Source organism: Hemitrygon akajei, unplaced genomic scaffold (genome assembly GCF_048418815.1).
Source record: "Hemitrygon akajei unplaced genomic scaffold, sHemAka1.3 Scf000043, whole genome shotgun sequence".
Taxonomy (NCBI): Eukaryota; Metazoa; Chordata; class Chondrichthyes; order Myliobatiformes; family Dasyatidae; genus Hemitrygon; species Hemitrygon akajei.
Genome location: NW_027331929.1, coordinates 1,780,743 through 1,795,868, shown reverse-complemented (window position 1 = coordinate 1,795,868; position 15,126 = coordinate 1,780,743).

The following is a 15,126-nucleotide window of genomic DNA, read 5'->3' as shown; positions in this document are numbered from 1 at the left end:
CTCACTGAAACACCGACGTGAATCTCATTGTGACACGGAATCATCCATCACCGTGATACTCATGCAGCCCACACAGTGACATCATCAAAAACGTCGCTGGGACACTGGTATACTCCTCAGCGTGACACAGACGCGTACCTAAAGGTGGCACCTACGCCCTTCTCTGTTACACTCTTCACCGTGACACTGACATACTAAACTGTGACGCGATCAGTAGCGTGACGGTGGCACACTGTAAACTCTAAACATCCTGCACCATCTCTCTCACTATCACATATTCGTCAGTCTGAGATTACCCCCAACGAAACTACCAGCTCCTTTGGGAAAAGAATCACGCGAGATGAACAGGACACAGCACCAATTTCAACTGCAGGTACACCAGTTAAACTCAACCCTTTAATACAAAAATTCCCACCTAGATCTCCCGAGCGAGCACGTCTCAAGAATCTTTCTGCGCTCAACACTGAACTATCTGTTCTTAAAGCAATGCACAGCGATCTCCGTCACCAGTTCATGGAGATCACCACGTCCACAACATTTTGCAGTGGGAGGGAGACCAGCCAGACGACCAATGACAAAGCTAGAAAACGGGAAGCGGTCGTGACAACAGACTACAGGGAGTTAGGAAGGAAGTTGACAAGCAGGACCGCACAGGTAGTGATCTCGGGATTACTGCCGGTGGCACGTGACAGTGAGTGTAGGGATAGAGTGAACTGGAAGATAAATGCGTGGAGCAGGAAACAGAGATTCTGATTTAGAAACATAGACACCATACAACACAATACAGGCACTTCGGCCCACAACGTTGTGACGAACATGTCCCTATCTTAGAAATAATTAGACTTACCTATAGCTCTCTATTTTACTAAGTTCCATGTACCTATCTAAAAGTTCCTTAAAGGCCGCTATCTTGTCCGCCTCCACAACCGTTGTCGGCAGCTCATTCCACGCACTCACCACTCTCTGCTTAAAAAACTTAACTACTCCCCATCACCCTAAATATGTGTCCTCTTGTGGCAACCATTTCAACCCTGGGAAACAGCCTCTGACTACCCACACGATCAATGCCTCTCATCATCTTATACACCTCTATCAGGTCACCTCTCATCCTCCGTCGCTCCAAGGAGCAAAGTTCGAGTTCACTCAACCTGTTTTCATAAGGCGTGCTCCCCAATCCAGGCAGCATTCTTGTAAATCTCCTCTGCACCCTTTCTATGGATTCCACGTCTTTCATATAGTGAGGCGACAGAACTGAGCACAATACTCCAAGTGGGGTCTGACCAGGGTCCTATACAGCTGCAACATTACCTCTCGGCTCCTAAATTCAAATCCACGATTGATGAAGACTAATACACCTTATGACTTCTTAACCACGGAGCCAACCTCCGCAGCTGTGTTGAGCGTCCTCTGGACACAGACACCAAGTTCCCTCTGATTCTCCACACTGCCAAGATTCTTACCATTAATACTATATTCCACCATCAGATTTCTCCTACCAAAATGAACAACTTTACAACTATCTGAGTTGAACATCATCTGCCACTTCTCAGCACAGCTCTGCATCCCATCAATGTCCCGCTGTAAACTCTGACAGCCCTCTACACTATCCTCAACACCTCCAACCTCTGCGTCACTAGCAAACTTACTAACCCATCCCGCCACTTCCTCGTCCAGGTCATTGATAAAAGTCACGAAGAGTAAGGGTCCCAGAGCAGATCCCTGAGGCACTCCACTGGTTACCGACCTCCATGCAGAATGTGACTTCGTCTACAAGCACTCTTTGCCTTCTGTGGGCAAGTCAGTTCTGGATTCGCAAAGCAATTTCCCTTTGGATCCCATGCTTCCTTACTTTCTCAATAAGCCTTGCGTGGCGTACCTTGGCACATGATTTACTGAAATCCATATACACTATATCTACTAATCTTCCTTCATCAATGTGTTTAATCCATTCTCAAAAAAATTCAATCAGGCTCGGAAGCAGGACCTGCCCTTGACAAAGCCATACGGACTATTGTTTATCATGTTATACCTTTCCAAATATTCATAAATCCTGCCTCTCAGGATCTTCTCCATCACCAAGCACTGAAGTAAGACTCACTGATCTATAATTTCCTGGGCTCTCTCAACTCCCTTTCTTGAATAAAGGAATACTATCCACCATCCGAAAATTCTCCCTTCCCCACTGGTGATGCAAAGATTATCGATAAAGGCTCCGCAATCTCCTCCCTCGCCTCCCATAGTAGCCTGGGGTTCATCTCATCCGGTCCCAGCGACTTATCCAACTTGAGTACCTCTGCTGTCTACCCCGCTTCCATACACACTTTCCAACCGTCACACTTGATAGGTCCTATTCTTTAACTTCTTATCTTTCTCTTCACATACTTATAGAATGCCTTGGGATTTTCTTTAATTCTGCCCGCCAAAGTTCTTTTCAGGGCCCCTTCTGGATCTCCTAATTTCCTCCTTAATCTCCTTCCTGTTAGCCGTATAATTTTCTAGATCTCTAACATTACATAGATCTCTGAGGTTTTTGTAATATTTTCGGTTCTTTTTGACTAGATATATTACAGCATTTATACGCCACGGCTCCTGCACGTCACCATAACTTCCCTGTCTCATTGGAAGGTACGTGTGCAGAACCCCACACAAATAATCCATGAATATTTGCCACAATTCTTCCGTACTTTTCCCTGAGAGCATCTGTTCCCAATTTAAGCTGCTAATTTCCTGCCTGATAGCCTCATTATTCCCCTTACCCCAATTAAACGCTTTTCTAACTTGTCTGTTCCAAACTCTCTCCAATGCTATTGTAAATGAGATAGAATTATGATCAATATCTCGAAAATGCTCTCCCACTGAGAGATATGACACCTGACCAAGTTCATTTCCCAATTCCAAATCAAGTACAGTCTCTCCTCTTGTAGGCCTATCCACATATTCTGTTAATAAACCTTTCTGAACACGCTTAACAAAATCCACCCCATTTAAATACCCCTGCTCTAGGGGGATGCCAATAGATATTTGGGAATTTAAAATCTCCCATCATGACGTCTCTGTTATTATGACACATTTCCAAGATATATTTCCCCATCTGCTCCACGATATCCCTTTTACCATTGGGCGGCCTTTCAGGAAAACCCTGTAAAGTTATTGACCCCTTCCTGTTCCTAACCTCTACCCACATAGTCTCCGTAGACAATCTCTCCGTGGCGTCCATTTTTTCTGAAGCCGTGACTCTATCGCTGATCAACAGTGTCACGCCCACACCTCTTTCGCCTCCCTCCCTGTCCTTTCTGAACCATCTAAATCCCAGCACTTGAAGTAACCAAACCTGTTCCTGAGCCATCCAAGTCTCTGTATGGCCACCACATCGTAGCTCCAAATAATGATCTACGCTGTAAGCTCATCTGCTTTGTTCACAATACCACTTGCGTTAAAGTAGACAAATCTCAAAACGTCGGTCTGTGTGCTTGCCTCTCTAACAGCTGCCTATCCTCCCTCACACACTGTCTGCAAGCTTCCTCTATTTTTGAGTCAACCACCTCTTCCTCAGTCTCTTCAGTTCTGTTCCCAACACAGCTCCCCCCACCCCCCCAACAATTGTAGTATAAACTATCCCCAGTAGACTGAGCAAACCTCCCCGCCAGGATATTGGTGCCCCTTGGATTTGAGTGCAACCCGTCCATCTTCTGCAGATCACACCAGCCCCAAAAGAGGTCCCAGTGATCCAGGCTACTGTGGGAGGCGAGGGAGCAGATTGCCGAGCCTCTGGCGATGAGCTTTGCATCATCGGTAGGGACGGCAGAGGTTCCAGATGGTTGCAAATGTTGCTATTTTATTCAGGAAAGGAAAGCCCAGGAAATTATAGACAAGTGAGTCTTACCTCAGTGCTTGGTAAGTTGATGGAGAAGATCCTGAGAGGCTGAATTTATGAACATTTGGAGAGTTATAATATGATGAGGAGTAGTCAGCATGGCTTTGTCAAGGGCAGGTCATGCTCTAGGAGCCTGACAGATTTTTTTTGTTTGTTTTCTGAGGATGTGACTAAACACATTGATGAACGAAGAGCAGTGAATGTAGTGTATATGGATTTCAGCAAGGCATTTGATAAGGTACCCCATGCAAGGCTTATTAAGAAAGTAAGGAGGCAGAGGATCCAAGTGGACATTGATTTCTGGATACAGAACTGGATTGTCCACATCAGGCAAAGAGGGTTTGGAAAAGGGGCATATTCTGCAAAGAGGTCCGTCACCAGTGGGGTGTCTCAGTGATCTGTTCTGGGATCCTTACTCTTTGTGATTTTTCATAAATAACTTGAATGAGGAAGTGGAGTGATAGCTTAGTAAATCTACTGATCACGCAGAGGTTGGAGGTGCTGTAGATAGTATGGAGGGCTGTCCGAGGTTACAGCGGACCATTGATAAGATGCAAAACAGGGCTTAGAAGTGGCTGATGGCGTTCAACCCAGATAACTGTGAAGTGGTTCATTTTGGTAGGTCAAATACGATGGCAGAATATAGTATTAATGTTAAGTCTCTTGGCAGTGTCGGAGGATCAGAGGGATGTTGGTGTCCGATTCCGTAGGATGCTCAAAGCAGTTGCGCAGGTTGACTCTGTGGTTATGAAGTCATACGGTGTATTAGCCTTTATCAATCGTGAAATGAATTTATGAGCCGAGACGTGATGTCGCAGCTCTAGATAGATAGATAGATAGATACTTTATTCATCCCCATGGGGAAATTCAACATTTTTTCCAATGTCCCATACACTTGTTGTAGCAAAAACTCATTACATACGACCCCGTTCAGACCCCACTTGGAGTACTGTGGTCAGTTCCGGTCGCCACACTACAGGAAGGATGTGGGAGCCAAATAAAGGGTGCAGAAGTGATTTACAAGGATGTTGCCTGGATTGAGGAGCAAGCCTTATGATAATAGGATGCGCGAACTCGGCCTTTTCTCGTTGGAGTGACGGGGGATGAGAGGTGACCTCATACAGGTGTATAAGATGATGCGAGGCATTGATCTTGTGGATAGTCAGAGCCTTTTTCCCAGGGCTGAAATGGTTGCCACAAGACGACACAGGTTGATGATGCTGGGTAATAGGTACAGAGGAGATGTCAAGGGTAAATGTTTATACGCAGAGGGTTTTGAGTCCGTGGAATGGGCTGCCGGCAACGGTGGTCGGGGCGATACGATAGGGTCTATTAAGAGGCTTAGATAGGTGCATGGAGCTCAGTAAAACAGAGGGCTATAGGTAAGCCTAGTAATTTCTAAAGCAGGGACATGTTCGGCACAACTTTGTGGGGGAGTGGCCTGTATAGTGCTGTAGGTTTTCTATGTATCTTAATACATATCTGTCAATTAAACCAAGGCTCAAATGTGTAAATTTTTGGCCAGCAGAAGAGGTGAGGCTACATCACATTTTTTAACCAGCTCCGTGTCACTGTGCAGGCATGGAGAGATTAAGCGTCACTCTATGATTCACATCGGGAGTGTGTAAAGAGAAGGTACGGAGGGAAATTCACTCTGCGTTTGACCGGGGGAGTCTGCGACGGGTCAGCGTGGGGGGGGGGGGGGGTGGTGTTCACTCCCAGTGTTACCACTGGAGACCGAGTCGGGGCAGTACAGATTCAATCTATGTCTCACTCCGGGAATGTCTGATGGGACGAAATGGAAAGGGCGTCACTATGTGTCTGATTGCCGGAGTATGTGATGGGAGAGATCCCAGAGACAATCACGCTTGTCTGACCTCTGAAGTGTGTTTCGAGATCGTGTGTTTCGAGACAGGGAGTGTGTGATGGGCCGGTGTGGAGGGAAATTCACTCTGTTTCTGACCCGGGAGTGTGTGATGGGACGGTGTCGAGGGAGATTCACTATGTGTCTGACCCCGGGAGTGTGTGATGGGCCGGTGCGGAGGAAGATTCACTCTGTGTCTGACACCGGGAATGTGTGAGGGGACGGAGTGGAGCGAGATTCACTCTGTGTCTGATCCCAGGACTGTGTGAGCGGAAGGAGTTGAGGGAGATTCACTTTGTGTCTGACACCGGGAATGTGCTAAGGGACGGAGTGGAGGGAGATTCACTCTGTGTCTGACCACAGAAGTGTGTGATGGGACGGTGTGGACGGAGAGTCACTCTGTGTCTGACACCGGGAATGTGAAAGGGGACGGAGAGGAGCGAGATTCACTCTGTGTCTGATCCCAGGACTGTGTGAGCGGAAGGAGTGGAGGGAGATTCACTCTGTGTCTGATCCCAGAATTGTGTGATGGGACGGTGCGGAGGGAGATTCACTCTGTGTCTGACCCCGGGAGTGTGTGATGGGACGCTGTAGAGGGAGATTCCCTCTGTGTCTGACACCGGGAATGTGAAAGGGGACGGAGAGGAGCGAGATTCACTCTGTGTCTGATCCCAGGACTGTGTGAGCGGAAGGAGTGGAGGGAGATTCACTCTGTGTCTGACCCCAGAAGTGTGTGATGGGACGGTGTGGACGGAGATTCACTCTGTGCCTTACTGCGGGACTGTGTGAAGGGACGGTGCGGAGGGACGGCACAACATTGTGGGCGGGTGAGCCTGTAATGCTGTAACTTTTTCTTTTTTATTTTCAATACCGTCCCATCACACACTCCCGGGGTCAGACACAGAGTGAATCTCCCTCCACTCCGTCCCATCACACACTCCCGGGGTCAGACACAGAGTGAAGCTCCCTCCACACCGTCCCATCACACACTCTCGGGGTCAGACACGGAGTGAATCTCCCTCCTCACCGTCCCATCACACACTCCCGGGGTCAGACACAGAGTGAATCTCCCTCCACTCCGTCCCATCACACACTCCCGGGGTCAGACACAGAGTGAATCTCCCTCCACACCGTCCCATCACACACTCCCGGGGTCAGACACAGATTGAAACTCCCTCCACACCGTCCCATCACACACTCCCGGGGTCAGACACAGATTGAAACTCCCTCCACACCGTCCAGTCACAAGGTTTCAAGGTCAGACAGAGGGTAAAGCTCCCTCCACACCGTTGGTGTTATTTCTGCTCACTTCCACCGGATATCGATCTCAGTTTCTCTACGTCTCTGCGAGCACAGGTCAGTCGTGTGGTTTCTCAACGCTTCCAGCCGCTGACTGCAAAGTCACACCCCCTGCACAGCCCGAGCTGCCCTCCCACTCTCTCCACTGTTCTAGCTCTGGTCTCACACACGTATTATCTCTGAGAGAGAGACACTGTTGGAGTCGACAGGAAGTGAAAAACTGGTGATTGGTGAGAGGGAGAGAAAAGGGAGATTCGTTCTGTTTCTGAAACCGTTACTGTGTTATCGGATTGTGAGGCGGCAGAATAACTTTGTGTCAGACCCCGGGACCGTGTGATTAGACGGTGTTGAGGGAACTTCATTCTGTGTCTGATCCCGGGTGTGTGTGATGGGGCGGTGTGGACGGGAGCTTAATGATCCGGGAAGAGGGTGGTGGGACAGTGCGCAGGAAATCTTCACTCCGTGTCTGACACCGCAAGTGTGTGATGGAACGGTGTGGAGGGAGATTCACTCTGCGTCTGATATGGGGTGTGTGTGTGACGGGACCGTGTGGAGGGTATTTTACTCAGAGTCTGGCCCCGGGCGTATGTGATGGGAGTTTTACTCTGTGCTTAACCCCTGGTGTGTGAGATGGGACGGTGTGGAAGCAACTTTACTCTGTGTCTAAAGCTGTTTGTTCGAGCTAGGACTGTGCTTTGGGATTTTGACTCTGTCTGATCCCGGAATGAGTTTTGGAAAAAGTGTTTTGGGATCTTCTCTTTATGTTTGACAACAGGATTATTTGACGGGGCAGTGCAGAGGGAGTTTCACTCTGTCTCCAACCCATCGAGTCTGTGAAATCGGACGGGAGGAGTATATCTACACTTTTGAACTGAAGCAGGGAATGTGTGATCGGCCGGTGGGAACGATTCCTTAATCCCTGTCTGACTACAGGCGGATGTAATGGACGCTGTTCAGAGAGATTCTTTGTTCATTGGTCCTATTTTCCAGAGCAGACGATGGGCCGAAGCAGCATTGTACTAACTCAACTTCAAAGCGTCTTGAAATAAGTTCAAAAGAGGAAGAGGTATGTGTGAACTACAACAGACTGAAGCTCCCTCCACTCCATCCCTTTTCATAATTCGGCGATCAGACCCATAGAGAAGCTCACTCCATACCATCCCATCACGTAATCCCGGGGCCAGTCACACTGCGAAGCTCCCTCCATACCGTCCCATCACACACTCCCGGGGTCAGACACAGAGTGAAGCTCCTTTCACAACGTCCCAACACAGAAACCCGGTGACAGACACAGGGTGCAACTCCCTCCATACCGTCCGATCACACATTCCCTGGATCAGAATCATGTTGAAGCTCCCCCCTCACCGTCTCATCACACTTCCTAAGGTTGGACACATATTGAAGCTCTATCCACACAGTCATACTGGCGTCAGACACAGAGTGAAGCTCCCTCCACTCCGTCCCATCACACACTCTCTGTGTCTGTCACACTGAGAAGCTCCCACCACACGGTTCCACGACACAATCCCGAGGTCAGACACAGAGTGAATCTCCTCTACAGAGTCCCATCACACTGCCCGGAGTCAGACACAGAGTGAATCTCCCCCCACACAGTCCCATCACACTGCCCGGAGTCAGACACAGAGTGAATCTCCCTCCACACCGTCCCATCACACACTACCGGGGACAGACACAGTGTGAATCTCCCTCCACACCGTCCAATGACACACCTCCGGGGTCAGACACATGGTGAATCTCCCTCCACACCGTCCCATCACACACTCCCGGGGTCAGACACTGAGTGAATCTCCCTCCACACCGTCCCATCACACACACCCGGGGTCAGACACATGGTGAAGCTCCCTCCACACCATCCCATCTCGCACTCCCGGAGTCAGGCACAGAGTGAAGCTCTCTCCACACCATCCAGTCACACGGTCTCAAGGTCAGACAGAGAGTAAAGCTCCCTCCACAGCGTTGTTGTTATTTCTGCTCACTTCCACCGGATATCGATCTCAGTTTCTCTACGTCTCTGCGAGCACAGGCCAGTCGTGTGGTTTCTCAACGCTTCCAGCCTTTGCAGTCTGACTGCAAAGTCACACCCCTCCACAACCCGAGCTGCCCTCCCCCTCTCTCCACTGTTCTACCTCTGGTCTCACACACGTATTTTCTCTGAGAGGGACACTGTTGGAGTCGACAGGAAGTGAAAAACTGGTGATTGGTGAGAGGGAGAGAAAAGGGAGATTCGTTATGTTTCTGAAACCGTTACTGTGTTATCGGATTGTGAGGCGGCAGATTAACTTTGTGTCTGACCCCGGGACCGGGTGATTAGACGGAGGGGAGGGAACTTCATTCTGTGTCTTTTCCCGGGTGTGTGTGATGGGGCAGTGTGGACGGGAGCTTAATGCTGTGTTTGATCCGGGAATAGGGTGGTGGGACAGTGCGCAGGAAATCTTCACTCTGCGTCTGATATGGGGTGTGTGTGTGACGGGACGGTGTGGAGGGTATTTTACTCAGAGTCTGGCCCGGGCGTATGTGATGGGAGTTTTACTCTGTGCTTAACCCCTGGTGTGTGAGATGGGACGGTGTGGAAGCAACTTTACTCTGTGTCTAAAGCTGTTTGTTCGAGCTAGGACTGTGCTTTGGGATCTTGACTCTGTCTGAACCCGGAATGAGTTTTGGAAAAAGTGTTTTGGGATCTTCTCTTTATGTTTGACAACAGGATTATTTTACGGGGCAGTGCAGAGGGAGTTTCACTCTGTCTCCAACCCATCGAGTCTGTGAAATCGGACGGGAGGAGTATATCTACACTTTTGAACTGAAGCAGTGAATGTGTGATCGGCCGGTGGGAACGATTCCCTCATCCGTGTCTGACTACAGGCGGATGTAATGGACGCTGTTCAGAGAGATTCTTTGTTCATTGGTCCTATTTTCCAGAGCAGACGATGGGCCGAAACAGCATTGTACTAACTCAGCTTCAAAGCGTCTTGAAATAAGTTCAAAAGAGGAAGAGGTATGTGTGAACTACAACAGACTGAAGCTCCCTCCACTCCATCCCTTTTCATAATTCGGCGATCAGACCCATAGAGAAGCTCACTCCATACCATCCCATCACGTAATCCAGGGGCCAGTCACACAGCGAAGCTCCCTCAACACCGTCCCATCACACACTCCCGGGGTCAGTCTCAGAGTGAAGCTCCTTTCACAACGTCCCAACACACAAACCCGGTGACAGACACAGGGTGCAACTCCCTCCATACCGTCCGATCACACATTCCCGGGATCAGAATCATGTTGAAGCTCCCCCCTCACCGTCTCATCACACTTCCTAAGGTAGGACACATATTGAAGCTCTCTCCACACAGTCATCTTGGCGTCAGACACTGAGTGAAGCTCCCTCCACACCGTCCCATCACACACTCCCTGTGTCTGTCACACTGAGAAGCTCCCTCCACACGGTTCCACGACACAATCCCGAGGTCAGACACAGGGTGAATCTCCTCCACATATTCCCATCACACTGCCCGGAGTCAGACACAGAGTGAATCTCCCCCCACACAGTCCCATCACACTGCCGGGAGTCAGACACAGAGTGAATCTCCCTCCACACCGTCCCATCACACATTCCCGGGGTCAGACACAGAGTGAAACTCCCTCCATACCGTCCCATGACACACTCCCGGGGTCAGACACATGGTGAATATCCCTCCACACCGTCGCATCACACACTCCCGGGGTCAGACACATGGTGAATATCCCTACGCACCGTCCCATCACACACTCCCGGTGTCAGACACATGGTGAATATCCCTCCACACCGTCGCATCACACACTCCCGGGGTCAGACACATGGTGAATATCCCTACGCACCGTCCCATCACACACTCCCGGGGTCAGACACTGAGTGAATCTCCCTCCACACCGTCCCATCACACACTCCTGGGGTCAGGCACAGAGTGAAGCTCCCTCCACACCGTCCCATCACACACTCCTTGGGTCAGGCACAGAGTGAAGCTCCCTCCACACCGTCCCATCATACACCCCCGGGGTCAGGCACAGAGTGAATCTCCCTCCACACCGTCGCATCACACACTCCCGGGGTCAGACACAGAGTGAATCTCTTCCACACCGTCCCATCACACACTCCCGGGGTCAGACACAGAGTGAATCTCCTCCACACCGTCCCATCACACACACCCGGAGTCAGGCACAGAGAAAAGCTCCCTCCACAGCGTTAGCGTTATTTCTGCTCACTTCCACCGGATATCGATCTCAGTTTCTCTACGTCTCTGCGAGCACAGGTCAGTCGTGTGGTTTCTCAACGCTTCCAGCCTTTGCAGTCTGACTGCAAAGTCACACCCCTCCGCAGCACTCTCTCTCCTCCAACTCCTTCCACAGTTCTACATCTGGTATCAAATACACATATTATCTCTGAGACAGACAAACTGTTGGAAATTACAGGAACGATGAATGCTGGTGATTGGTGAGAGGGGAGAGAGGAAGTGAAGAGGGAGATTCACTCTCTTTCTGCATCCGTTGCTGTGTTCTCGGACTGTGGGCCGGCAGATAGACTCTGTGTCTGACCCGTGCTGTGTGTGATGGGAGGGTGTGGAGGGAGATTCACTCTGTGCCTGACCCCGGGAGTGTGTGATGGGACGGTGTGGAGGGAGATTTACTCTGTGTCTGACCCCGGGAGTGCGTGATAGGACCGTGTCGAGGGAGATTCACTCTGTGTCTGACCCCGGGAGTGTGTAATGGGACGGTGTGGAGGGAGATTCACTCTGTGTCTGACCCCCGGAGTCTGTTTATGGGACGGTGTGAAGGGAGATTCACTCTGTGTCTGACCCCGGGAGTGTGTGATGGGACGGTGTGGAGGGAGATTCACTCTGTGTCTGATCCCGGGAGTGTGTCATAGGACGGTGTGGAGGGAGATTCACTCTGTGTCTGATCCCCTGAGTGTGTGATGGGACGGTGTGGAGGGAGATTCAGTCTGTCTCTGACACCGGGAGTGTGTGATGGGACGGTGTGGAGGGAGATTCACTCTGTGTCTGACCCCAGGAGTGTGTGATGGGACGGTGTGGAGGGAGCTACACTTTGTGTCTGACCGCGTGAGTTTCAGATCAGACGGTGAGGAAGCAACTTTACTCTGTGCCTAACGCTGTTTTTCTGTGCTGGGACTGTGCTTTGTGATCTTGACTCCATGTCTGATCCCGGGAATGTGTTTTAGGAGAGTGTTTCGCGAATTTCTCTTTATGTCTGTCAACTGGACGATTTGATTGGAGAGTGCAGAGGGAGCATCACTCTGTCCCTATTCCGTCAAGTCTCTGTGATCGGGCGGTTCGGAGGGATCTTCTCTTTATAGTTGACGCCGGGAAAACGTGATGGCCGATTCTGGAAGGATCCCCATTCTGTGTCTGAATAGTGGTGGATGTAATGGACGGTTTGGAGAGAGATTCACTGTAAATTGGTCCTATTTTCCAGAAAAAGACGATGGGACGAGGCATCACTGTTCTAACTCTCTTTTCAAGCGTCTTGAAATACATTCAAAAGACGAAGAGGTATGTGCGAGCCACACAGAAGATACATACACACCAGACTGAAGCTCCCTCCAACCCGTCCCATCACACACTCCCGGGGTCAGACACAGAGTTAATCTGCCCCCACACCATTCCATCACACACTCCCGGGGTCAGACACAGAGTGAATCTCCCTCCACACCGTCCCATCACACACTCCCGTGGTCAGACACAGAGTGAATCTCCCTCCACACCGTCCCATCACACACTCCCGGGGTCAGACTCATGGTGAAACTCCCTCCACAACGTTCCATCACACACTCCCGGGGTCATACACATGGTGAATCTCCCTCCACAACGTCCCATCACACACTCCCGGGGTCAGACACAGAGTGAATCTCCCCCCACACCGTTCCATCACACACTCCCGGGGTCAGACACAGAGTGAAGCTCCCTCCACACCGTCCCATCACAAACTCCCGGGGTTAGACACAGAGTGATACTCCATCCACACCGTCTCATCACACACTCCCGGGAACAGATACAGAATGATTCGCCCTCCAGGCAGTTGCATCACGCACTCCCGAGGTCAGACTCAGAGTGAATCTCCCTGCATACCGTCCCATCACAATCTGCCTTGTGTCAGACAAATGGTGAAGATCCATCCCCAGGATCCCATTGCTCACTCCTGGTGTCAGACAGAAGGTGTAACTTCCTCCATACCGTTCGATCAAATACTCCCGGGATCGGAATCATGTTGATCATCTCCCTGCTCACCGTCCCATTCCACATTCCAAAGGTTAGGCACATATTGTTGCTCCGCATACACTCCTGGGGTAAGACACATGGTGAATTTCCGTCAGCATCTTCCCATCACACACTTCCGCTGTCAGGCACAGAGCGAAGCTCCCACTAAAGCGTCCAATTACACACACCCGGGGCCAGAAAAGCATTGGATCTCACTCCTTACTGTCTCATCACACACTCCCTGGGTCAGACACATGTTGAATCTCCCTCCACGCCGTCCCATCACACACTACCGGTTTCAGACAGCGAGTTTAACTGCCTCCATTTTCCTCATGGAAAACGGTAAAAACACAGAGAGGACGGAGAACATTTTAAGTGGGGAGCGACAGATGGTGACAAGTGCGGTGGGGTATCTAGTCAGGTGGAATTAGGCAGCACACATGAGATTTAGGAAGCAAGGATCAGATGGGTCTATTGAGAAATATTTGGTAGCAGGAAAGGAGCTTAGCAAGGAACTGAGGAGAGTACGAAGGGGGCATGAGACGGCGTTGGCGAGAAGGGTAAATGAAAATTCCAAGGAATCCTTGAAATATGTGAAGAACAAAAAGATGAGAGGAGTAAAGATAGGTCCGATTAGAGACAAAGGTGGGAAGATGTGCCTGGAAGCTGTGGAATAGAGCATAGTCATTAATAATTGCTTGTCTACGGTATTCACTAATGTGAGAGAGCTTTTCCCGGTGAGGACAGTATGAGTGAGGTTGATGTTCTGGAGCACGTTGATATTAAGTGAGATTAGGCGTTGGCGTTGTTGAAATGATTTAGTGTGGATCATTCCCCGGGGTCTGAAGGAATAGTCCCCAGGCTGCTCCACGAGAAGATGGAAAACATTCCTGATCCTCTGGCTACGACTTTAAGTCCTCGTTGTCAGGATATGTAAATAGCAGGATACATGGAAGTGTGGAGGAGCAGAGGGATCTGGGGGTACATGTCCACAGATCCCGGAAAGCTGCCTCAAGGGTAGGTAGTGTAGTTAAGGCAGCCAATGAAGTGTTAGTTTTCATAAGCCGAGGGTCAGAGTTTAAGAGTGCAGCTCTGTAAAACACAGGTTAGCCCACACTTGGAGTACTGTGTCCAGTTCTGCTCGCCTCACTATAGGAAGAATGTGGAAGCAGTGGAAAGGATGCACAGGATATTTATCAGGATGCTGCCTGGTTTAGACAGCATGCATTATGAGCAGAGATTAAGGGATCTAGTGCTTTACTCTCTGGACAGAAGTAGGATGAGAGGAGACATGTTAGAGGAGAACAAGTTATTAAGAGGGAAAGATAGAGTGGATAGCCAGCGCCACATCCCCAGGACGCCACTGCTCTATACAAGAGGATATGGCTTTAAAGTAAGGGGAGCAAAGTGCAAGGGCATATTAGAGGAAGGTTTTTCCACTCAGACCGTGGAATGCACTGCCTGAGTCAGTGGTGGACAACTAGTCAGGTTTACGGGGAATTTAAGGTGGGGTTTTATATGGAAGCAGGGTATAAGTGTCGGCACAACTTTGTGGGCCGAATGGCCAGTACTGTGCTCTATCGTTTTCTGTTCTATGTTCTATACCGTTCAATCAGACACTCCCGGGGTCAGACACGTGGTCAACTCCTTGCAAAACGTTGGAGTTACTGCTGCTCTTTTCCACCGGATATCGATTTCTCGCTTCTGAACTTCTCTACGTCTCTGTATGTACAGGCCGGTCGTGTGGTTTCACTCCCCTTCCTCCCACTGACTGGAAACTCACCATCTGTCCACAGCACTCTTTCCACTCCCCTACCCTCCTCTGT